The 11,516-nt window shown below is 44.4% G+C and overlaps 1 protein-coding gene across 2 annotated transcripts in view; it reads left to right on the top strand.

Annotated features, from left to right (window-relative positions):
• grm6a (glutamate receptor, metabotropic 6a) overlaps positions 1-11,516 on the top strand; it is a 46,070-nt gene that overhangs the window by 7,837 nt on the left and 26,717 nt on the right. The gene's annotated exons all lie outside the window — the stretch shown is intronic.

Here is an 11,516-nt window from a genome sequence, read left to right as displayed (position 1 = left end):
GGTTGTCCCACCTAGCTATCTTAAGACGAATGCAGTTTCTGTACAAGGCTCTGGATAAAAGTGTCAGTTTATTGACTAAAATATCAAATGTAACGGTATGCTTCTGCCATAATCAGAATGATACAGTTATCACCATGGTAACTCATTAGGTCCAGGGTCTGTAGTATACACTACACTATGAAACCAGGGTCTGTAGTATACACTACACTATGAAACCAGGGTCTGTAGTATACACTACACTATGAAACCAGGGTGTGTAGTGTACACTACACTATGAAACCAGGGTGTATATTATACACTACACTATGAAACCAGGGTGTGTAGTGTACACTACACTATGAAACCAGGGTGTGTAGTGTACACTACACTATGAAACCAGGGTGTGTATTATACACTACACTATGAAACCAGGGTGTGTAGTGTACACTACACTATGAAACCAGGGTGTGTAGTGTACACTACACTATGAAACCAGGGTGTATATTATACACTACACTATGAAACCAGGGTGTGTAGTGTACACTACACTATGAAACCAGGGTGTGTAGTGTACACTACACTATGAAACCAGGGTGTGTATTATACACTACACTATGAAACCAGGGTGTGTAGTATACACTACACTATGAAACCAGGGTGTGTAGTGTACACTACACTATGAAACCAGGGTGTGTAGTATACACTACACTATGAAACCAGGGTGTGTAGTGTACACTACACTATGAAACCAGGGTGTGTAGTATACACTACACTATGAAACCAGGGTGTGTAGTATACACTACACTAGGAAACCAGGGTGTGTAGTACACACTACACTATGAAACCAGGGTGTGTGGTGTACACTACAATATGAAACCAGGGTGTGTAGTGTACACTACACTATGAAACCAGGGTGTGTAGTGTACACTACACTATGAAACCAGGGTGTGTAGTATACACTACACTATGAAACCAGGGTGTGTAGTATACACTACACTATGAAACCAGGGTGTATATTATACACTACACTAGGAAACCAGGGTGTGTAGTACACACTACACTATGAAACAGAATGAAAGTTATGGCTCTGATTAGGGAACAAAACAACCTTGTGTTCACACTGCCATTTAGCGAACATTAAAATGATGAATATGTATGTATGTATATGTATGGTTAAACTGAATTAATGAATGTATGATTAAAGCTCAAAACGTGTCCTTTGTAGCGTAAGGTAATGCAGCCAATGGATTATGCTTTATTACGACAAAGAATAACGACACAAATCATGCGTGAGATGGAACATGTAAATGTATTGGAGGGGAAGTCAAAAGCCCCAGGTAAACAGAACACAGAACACCCTCTCTGTTGCTGCTGCCAGGGCTTTTCATCTGAAGTCAGCAGGCATATGGACATGTGGTCATCTAAAAAGCTGAACAAATGGAACGCAAAATCGGAGAAAAACTGCAAAACGATCACTGAAAAAGGTTTGTTAAACAAGAGTCTTCAGGTCAATAGGTGTTGTTGTACAGTAGTATTAATGACAGTGTACCCCAGTATCGTTTGCAATGCATGCTCTATCATGTCTCCTCCGCTTCACTGGGCCTTGTTGGCAGTTAGGCTCAAGAGCTCTTTACTCCGTTTAGATAGTGTGCCAGAGAACAGAAAATGTGGAATCTCTGTAACTAATTGTCAGATTTGCACCATACTGTAAGCTTACTGAGTATTTCCCTCTTCTTCTTGGCCCTCCACGAAAATAAAATCCCATCCTACATGGGTCTTATGTAAGAAAGTGAATTGTGAAACGGAACAGCAGTGTTAGGGATCCTTGTTCGTGTTTATGTGCTTTGAATGTAGGAAGAGGGAAACTGGAGGGACACCTATTTGTCCGGCTGCATAGTAATACAGTTGAAGTCGGAAGTTTACATACACTTAGGTTGGAGTCATTAAAACTCATTTTTCAACATCTCCACAATTTTCTTGTTATCAAACTATAGTTTTGGCAAGTCGGTTAGGACATCTACTTTGTGCATGACAAGTCATTTTTCCAACAATTGTTTACAGACGGATTATTTCACTTATAATTCACTGTATCACAATTCCAGTGGGTCAGAAGTTTACATACACTAAGTTGACTGTGCCTTTAAACAACTTGGAAAATTCCAGAAAATGATGTCATGGCTTTAGAAGCTTCTGATAGGCTAATTGACATAATTTGAGTCAATAGGAGGTGTACCTGTATTTCAAGGCCTACCTTCAAACTCAGTGCTTGACATCATGGGAAAATCAAAAGAAATCAGCCAAGACCTCAGAAAAATAATTGTAGACCTCCACAAGTCTGGTTCATCCTTGGGAGCAATTTCAAATGCCTGAAGGTACCACGTTCATCTGTACAAACAATAGTACGCAAGTATAAACACCATGGGACCACGCAGCCGTCATACCGCTCAGGAAGGAGACGTGTTCTGTCTCCTAGTGTCACGCCCTGACCATAGAGAGCCTTTGTTTTTCTATGGTATAGTAGGTCAGGGCGTGACTGGGGGGTTTTCTAGTTATTATTTTCTATGTGGGGTTCTAGTTTAGTTTTTCTATGTTGGTGTTTGGTATGATTCTCAATTAGAGGCAGCTGGCTATCGTTGTCTCTAATTGGGGATCATATTTAAGTATCATTTTTTCCACCTGTGTTTTATGGGATATTGTTTTGAGTTAGTGCACGTAGCACCTCTGTAGTCACGGTTTGTTGTTTGTTTTGTTCTTTCTTTGTTGTTTTGTGCGTTTTCAAATAAATGTTATGTGGAAACCATATCGCACTGCAGTTTGGTCCGATAATTATTCCAGCGAACGTGACAGAATGTCCCATCAAACCAGGACCAAGCAGCGTGCCCAAAGAGGAGAGAATTTCTGGACATGGGAAGAAGTGAGGGGGAGATGCAAAACCCCTCCTTGGCGACAGACGGAAGGAGATTATGGATGACAGCGACGACGACAGGGTTCGCGGCTACAGAAAGCCCAAGGACAACCCCAAGTGTTTTTGAGGGGGGGCACATGGAGCTGGCGGCTGAGCAGAAGGAAGAGCCAGAGACTGTCAGGGAGGCAATGGTGAAGTTGGGAGAGAGTGAGATGAGAGAGATGTTGTGCAAGTGTGTTCTGCTTAACATTCGACCTGAGGATCCGGTTAGCAGTCTGGTGCAACCTGTGCCGGTTCCACGCTTCTGGCCTCAAGTGCGCCTCTCAAGTCCGGTACGTCATGTGTCTTCTCCTCGTACTCTCCCTGAAGTGCGCCTTCCCAGTCAGGTACGTCCTGTGCCTGCTCCCCGCACTCGCCCTGAGGTGCGTGTCACCAGTCCGGTCCTACCTGTGCCGGCCCCATGCATCAGGCCTCCAGTGCGCCTCCCCAGTCCAGAGCTTCTGGCGACGGTTCCCAGTCCAGAGCTTCCGGCGACGGTCCCCAGTCCAGAGCTTCCGGCGACGGTCCCCAGTCCAGAGCTTCCGGCGACGGTCCCCAGTCCAGAGCTTCAGGCGACGGTCCCCAGTCCAGAGCTTCCGGCGACGGTCCACGGTCCGGAACCTCCTGAGACGGTCCACGGTCCGGAACCTCCTGAGACGGTCCACGGTCCGGAACCTCCTGAGACGGTCCACGGTCCGGAACCTCCTGAGACGGTCCACGGTCCGGAACCTCCTGAGACGGTCCACGGTCCGGAACCTCCTGCGACGGTCCACGGTCCGGAACCTCCTGCGACGGTCCACGGTCCGGAATCTCCAGCTCCATGGCTGGAGCCTTCCCCTGCGCCGATGCCCAGTCTAAGCACGGCGTCCAGTCCAGCTCCAAGGCCAGAGTCTTCTTCTGCGTTGGTGCTCAGTCCAGGAACAGCATCCAGTCCCGCTCCATGGCGGGAGCCTTCCCTTGCGCCGCTGCTCAGTCCAGATACGGCGTCCAGTCCTGCTCCATGGCTGGAGCCTTCCTCTGCACTGATGTCCAGTCCAGATCTGGTGTCCAGTCCCGCTCCATGGCAGGAGCCTTCCTTGATACCGAGGTCCAGGCACAGTGTTCAGCCCGGGTCCATGGCTGGATCCACGGGAAGAGCAGGTTCTTCGGCCCGCACCAGAGCCGCCACCAAAGATGACCAAAGATGGTGGATCCGCGAGCTGAGCGGGTTCTTCGTCCGGCACCAGAGCCGCCCCCAATGCTGGTGGATCCGCGGGATGAGCGGGTTCTTCGTCCCGCACCAGAGCCGCCACCGATGCTGGCGGATCCGCGAGCTGAGTGGGGGCTACGGCCTGCACCAGAGCCGCCACCGACACGAATCACCCCCCCCCCCCCCCTACTCTCCCCATTTGTTTCAGGTTTTGCAGACTGGGGGATTTTCTAGTTATTATTTTCTATGTGGGGTTCTAGTTTAGTTTTTCTATGTTGGTGTTTGGTATGATTCCCAATTAGTTAGAGGCAGCTGGCTATCGTTGTCTCTAATTGGGGATCATATTTAAGTAGCATTTTTTCCACCTGTGTTTTATCGGATATTGTTTTGCACCTCTGTAGTCACGGTTCGTTTATTTGTTTTGTTCTTTCTTTGTTGTTTTGTGTATTTTCAAATAAATATTATGTGGAAACCATATCACGCTGCAGTTTGGTCCGATAATTATTCCAGAGAACGTGACACCTAGAGATGAACGTACTTTGGTGTGAAAAGTGCAAATCAATCCCAAAACAACAGTAAAGGACTTTGTGAAGATGCTGGAGGAAACAGGTACAAAAGTATCTATATCCACAGTAAACCGAGTTCTATATCGACATGCTCAGCAAGGAAGAAGCCACTGCTCCAAAACCGCCATGAAAAAGCCAGACTACGGTTTGCAACTTCACATAGGGACAAAGATCGTACTTTTTGGAGAAATGTCCTCTGCTCTGATGAAACAAAAACAGAACTGTTTGGCCATAATGACCATCATTATGTTTGGAGGAAAAAGGGGGAGGCTTGCAAGCTGAAGAACACCATCCCAACCGTGAAGCACGGGGGTGGCAGCATCATTTTGTGGGGGTGCTTTGCTGCCGGAGGGACTGGTGCACTTCACAAAATAGATGCCATCATGAGGTAGGAAAATTATGTGGATATATTGAAGCAACATCTCAAGACATCAGTCAGGAAGTTAAAGCGCTGGTCGCAAATGGGTCTTCCAAATGTACAATGACCCCAAGCATACTTCCAAAGCTGTAGCAAAATGGCTTAAGGACAACAAAGTCAAGTTATTGGAGTGGCCATCACAAAGCCCTGACCTCAATCCCATAGAAAATGTGTGGGCAGAACTGAAAAAGCGTGTGCGAGCAAGGAGGCCTACAAAACTGACTCAGTTACACCAGCTCTGTCAGGAGGAATGGGCCAAAATTCACCCAACTTATTGTGGGAAGCTTGTGGAAGGCTACCTGAAATGTTTGACCCAAGTTAAACAATTTAAAGGCAATGCTACCAAATACTAATTGAGTGTATATAAACTTCTGACCCACTGGGAATGTGATGAAAGAAATAAAACTCTCTACTATTATTCTGATGTTTCACATTCTTAAAATAAAGTGGTGATCCTAACTGACCTAAGACAGGCAATTTTTACTCTGATTAAATGTCAGGAATTGTGAAAAACTGAGTTTAAATGTATTTGGCTAAGGTGTATGTAAACTTCCGTCTTCAACTGTACATCCATCATATGTTGGCAAAGACCATTTCTTTTTTCAAATGTTTTGTTAGACAAGCTATTTGTCAATGGTGTACATTTTGTGTGTCCATTCTCTCAGTGGCTTTTCCTGACTTGCTCTCTGTTGGGTATCAATTTCAAAGCAAAAACAAACGTACAGTGAAACAACAACATTGCTGTTTAAGCTCTAAAAGGCCACTGGCTTCTGTTAGCCTAATCCATATATTCAGCCGAGAACTGTTTTCTACATGGTGCAAAATATCAACTCACACTCAACTGACAAAATACGCTGTAGATTGTTTTCGTTATGAAAGGAAGCAATCCCTTCAAATAGAAAATAGATTTGTAAAGAGGCACTGGGCAATGGGCATGCAGTGGGACAGCTGTCTGAAGACAAAACACTAATTAAACCTTCCACATTCAGACGATACGAGGACAAAGAGGAACACTGTACAACGCAGCCGGTGCACCTTCATTAAAAGCACATTTTGCATTGGAGAGATGAAAACCATTGAACCACACAACTTGTTATGATTTAGGCCTGAGCATTGTTCAGTGGAGGGCAAACAAAGGTTTACTGTGATCTATTGTTTTTGAGTTTATTTGAAGTTACAGCCATTTTTTTAAATGTACTGGACACAGATGTCAGTTGTGTCTAGTTTTGTGTGTCTAGTTTGGATTTACATTTGGTTGTTGTCAACTAACGTGAATTCAACGTGAAAACAACATCAAATGTCACCAAGTCATTGGACTTAGGTAAAAATTTGGTTGAAAAATATATGAAATGCCCTTATGTTGATGACTTTTTGCCAATCCAAGCGTTTTCCACCTTGATTCATTGTCATCACATAGATTTTGGGGGTTGAAATGAAGTGGAAACACTATTGATTCAACCAGTTTTTGCCCAGTGGCAGCTTTGTCTGAATTGCTGTTAAAAGGTAGGCAAAAAATGTTGTAATTCTTATTTATATTCAGATAGAGGTACTTTTGATTAAAAAACAGGGCCAGTTTAAATTAGTTGTGGAAGATTTAAGTCAGATTTGAGTGGTGGTAAGTTACGTCCAAATTGTCAGCCCAGCACAGTAAATTGAGCATTAGCCCTGTCTGCCGGTCTATCCTCCAGCAGTTTTTTGCTCCAGTAAAGCCTCTTAACAATCAAACATGTCAGGATGGGATATTGTGATTGGTGAGGCTATTGTCACTCAGCCCTATGTCAGTTCAGTGACTGTCTGAGTAGCCTTAGTTGCCAATGTTCTTCCTCCCTCAAAACAAGAGACACATTCACACACTGTATTTACAGCAATGTATGGCCACGGTCCACAGATGCACTGTCTCAGTCCCCTGTCTCTAATCTATCAAAGAGCCAGCTAAAGAGAGGTAGACAGCCACACTCATAATCACTGTCATCCGCACTTATTTTGATTACAAACAGGTCATGAAGTGACAAAAAAGCACCGAACAGCGCTGTCAATTCCACTCAAACAGCGGCTACAGCACTTCAGCGACCTGCCAGCTGCATAATTGCAGAATGCTACGCCGTGGACTCTTCTGGAGATGTGGAGATGTGCTTTTGAAGCGTATGTTTATTTAATGAAGAGACATTGCATTTTGGTTCAAGGAACATCTTTAGGTACTCAATTTTTTAGCATTCAGCGCTGTGGCATGGCCATGCTAATAGTCCTTCTGGACCCAGCTTTTTGCCTCAGACTGATTTTTTTTCTTCTTAAAAAAAAAATCTAAATATGTTAGTTCGCCTCAGAATGTATTAGATATTGCAATTAAATAGAAGCAACTCTAAAATAAAATAATGATTTACAGTTTCCTTCCCTGGACTGAACATGTATCCATCACTGACGTCTACTGGACAGTATGTATGCCTGCCTCTACATACAGTTCATAATGTCTTTGTCTAGAACTTGTCACAGGATCTTTTAGTGAAAAGTATCCCCCTCTAAGTATCTGATCCTTTCTTTATTTGCCTCCAGTAAATTGCCAGTTCTAATTACCCACTCCTCGTGAGTTAACAGAACTCCCGTGCCTGGCCATCTCCTCACTGACTGCTTGTCACACATTCTTAATGACACTTCCTTCACAATAAGCCATTTAACAGTAGCTGAGGAACCAGATAACATACAATGCAGCTGTTAGCCAGAGAATTAGGCAAGCCTTCCGGGACAATAAGCCCCTGGCCACCGCTCAGACCCCTGGCTATATATAGAGCATTAGCAGGGAAGAGAAGAGACAAAAAATGAGAAGAAAAACGTTCAGCTCCAGGATACACTTCTCTAACCAACCATAGCAAATGTTTGATATAGAAAATACATTTAGGGAATTAAGCAAATTGGGAAGAACTGTGGGAAGCGTTTTAACTGTGCAATTTACTCAACTATAAAAGGCCCGTGACGAGCGAAGATATTGTGGAGAGTAAGCCATCGCTACTTGGGATAAAGTTTAGCATGTTAAACAGATTCAGAATGCCAACGAATTGCAGCAAATAAGCTTCATTTATGGTTATGAGTGCTGCAATTACGGTTGCAAAGGGTCAGAAACTTTCCGATAAATTTCCAGCATTTTCCCGGAAATTTTCCATGGGAAGTTAAGCCCTGGAATTTGGGGAATTTTGCTTAAATTCATTAAAAAAGTTAGCTTATAACAGTGAACCTTTTTTGTGGGATACACATAAGGCAATTCTAGGTCTTATGGCATATTTTGGTTAAACTATCCCCAATTCAATGGAATTGCAACACTCTGCATGCACAGTGCATTCTTCCATCATATGTACAGCTGATTCTCAAGATGTTGCACACTAATGAGATGCTATTGAGCCTACACTACTACACTGTCTGAGCCAAGGACTACATGCTTTCTGGTAAGTTTTGATTACAATACTGGGTTGGGTGAATATACACTGCTCAAAAAAATAAAGGGAACACTAAAATAACACAGCCTAGATCTGAATGAATGAAATATTCTTATTAAATACTTTTTTCTTTACATAGTTGAATGTGCTGACAACAAAATCACACAAAAATTATCAATGGAAATCAAATTTATCAACCCATGGAGGTCTGGATTTGGAGTCACACTCAAAATTAAAGTGGAAAACCACACTACAGGCTGATCCAACTTTGATGTAATGTCCTTAAAACAAGTCAAAATGAGGCTCAGTAGTGTGTGTGGCCTCCACGTGCCTGTATGACCTCCCTACAACGCCTGGGCATTCTCCTGATGAGGTGGCGGATGGTCTCCTGAGGGATCTCCTCCCAGAACTGGACTAAAGCATCCGCCAACTCCTGGACAGTCTGTGGTGCAACGTGGCGTTGGTGGATGGAGCGAGACATGATGTCCCAGATGTGCTCAATTGGATTCAGGTCTGGGGAACGGGCGGGCCAGTCCATAGCATCAATGCCTTCCTCTTGCAGGAACTGCTGACACACTCCAGCCACATGAGGTCTACAATTGTCTTGCATTAGGAGGAACCCAGGGCCAACCACACCAGCATATGGTCTCACAAGGGGTCTGAGGATCTCATCTAGGTACCTAATGGCAGTCAGGCTACCTCTGGCGAGCACATGGACGGCTGTGCGGCCCCCCAAAGAAATGCCACCCCACACCATGACTGACCCACCGCCAAACCGGTCATGCTGGAGGATGTTGCAGGCAGCAGAACGTTCTCCACGGCGTCTCCAGACTCTGTCACGTCTGTCACATGTGCGTGTGAACCTGCTTTCATCTGTGAAGAGCACAGGGCGCCAGTGGCGAATTTGCCAATCTTCGTGTTCTCTGGCAAATGCCAAACGTCCTGCACGGTGTTGGGCTGTAAGCACAACCCCCACCTGTGGACGTCGGGCCCTCATACCACCCTCATGGAGTCTGTTTCTGACCGTTTGAGCAGACACATGCACATTTGTGGCCTGCTGGAGGTCATTTTGCAAGGCTCTGGCAGTGCTCCTCCTTGCACAAAGGCGGAGGTAGCGGTCCTGCTGCTGGGTTGTTGCCCTCCTACGGCCTCATCCACGTCTCCTGATGTACTGGCCTGTCTCCTAGTAGCGCCTCCATGCTCTGGACACAACGCTGACAGACACAACAAACCTTCTTGCTACAGCTCGCATTGATGTGCCATCCTGGATGAGCTGCACTACCTGAGCCACTTGTGTGGGTTGTAGACTCCGTCTTAGGCTACCACTAGAGTGAAAGCACCGCCAGAATCAAAAATGACCAAAACATCAGCCAGGAAGCATAGGAACTGAGAAGTGGTCTGTGGTCACCACCTGCAGAACCACTCCTTTATTGGGGGTGTCTTGCTAATTGCCTATAATTTCCACCTGTTGTCTATTCCATTTGCACAACAGCATGTGAAATTTATTGTCAATCAGTGTTGCTTCCTAAGTGGACAGTTTGATTTCACAGAAGTGTGATTGACTTGGAGTTACATTGTGTTGTTTAAGTGTTCCCTTTATTTTTTTGAGCAGTGTATTTTATATGACATACATGATATTTGGTTAACTAGTAAATAGTAGCCTACAGCAAAGTGTGTTTAAATCATGTATAACTTGTTACCAATTTCTCCTAATTAGTTTTTGCTACCATCTGGGTTTTAGCTTGCTAACTGAGGAGTGTTCATTCACCTGTTTCCATACATGTTTCATTTTAAAACATTTACCTTACAAAATGAGTTGTTTAATCTAACTGCTTAACTATTTATCTGTACATGGAATTGTATTTGTTGTTTTTTTAACTCATTTTATTTCTAATCTTTACAGGAAAATGCCACAGGCACTATCTGATGTGTGGAGACATTTCACTGCAGCTAATGTAGAAGGAAAAGCTGTGTACATTTGCAAATACTGTGCCAAATCATATGTGAAGAATGCAATAAGGATTCAGAATCATCTGGCCATGTGCATAAAGTTCCCTCAGCACTCACGTCAAGCAACCTCTGACAAAAGTCCCTCTACTTCTATTCGAGGTGAAAATTATAAATCAGACACCTTATCGATAGCAACAGCTCATGGTCCTCCTGGAATCAGAAGTTTTTTTTTGACTCAATGGAGGAACGTAGTCAGAGAAATGCTGATGAATGTTTTGCTCGAGCTGTGTATGCAACTGGTTCACATCTGATGTTCACAGGCAATGTGTATTGAATTCTGAATGTTCTTTGCCCAGCATACACCCCTCCAACCAGACATGCTTTATCTACTAATTTGCTGGATGCCGAGTTCAACAGAGTTTAAGTGAAGGTCAAGCAAATCATAGAGAAAGCAGACTGTATTGCAATCATCTCTGATGGGTGGTCGAATGTTCGTGGGCAAGGAATAATGAACTACATCATCTCCACCCCTCAACCAGTATTCTATAAGAGCACAGACACAAGGGACAACAGACACACCGGTCTCTACATTGCAAATGAGCTGCAAATGAGCTGGGCAGTCATCAATGACCTTGGACCTCAGAAGCTATTTGCACTGGTGATAGACAATACTGCCAAGATGAAGGCTGCTTGGTCTAAAGTGGAGGAGTCCTACCCTCACATCACACCCATTGGCTATGCTGCTCATGCATTGAATCTGCTTATCAAGGACATCATGGCACTGAAAACAATGGATACACTCTACAAGAGAGCCAAGTAAATAGTTAGGTATGTGAAGGGTCATCAAGTGATAGCAGCAATCTACCTCACCAAGCAAAGTGAGAAGAATAACAGTACCACATTGAAGCTGCCCAGCAACACCTGTTGGGGTGGTGTTGTCATCATGTTTGACAGTCTCCTGGAGGGGAAGGAGTCTCTCCAAGAAAAGGCCATATCACAGTCTGCCAATATGGACAGCCCCATCAACAGGATCCTCCTGGATGAT

Source organism: Salvelinus fontinalis, chromosome 8, assembly GCF_029448725.1.
Source record: "Salvelinus fontinalis isolate EN_2023a chromosome 8, ASM2944872v1, whole genome shotgun sequence".
NCBI classification, from domain to species: domain Eukaryota; kingdom Metazoa; phylum Chordata; class Actinopteri; order Salmoniformes; family Salmonidae; genus Salvelinus; species Salvelinus fontinalis.
The sequence above is the reverse complement of the archived record's forward strand: the minus strand, read 5'-3'. Positions and strand labels throughout refer to the sequence as shown.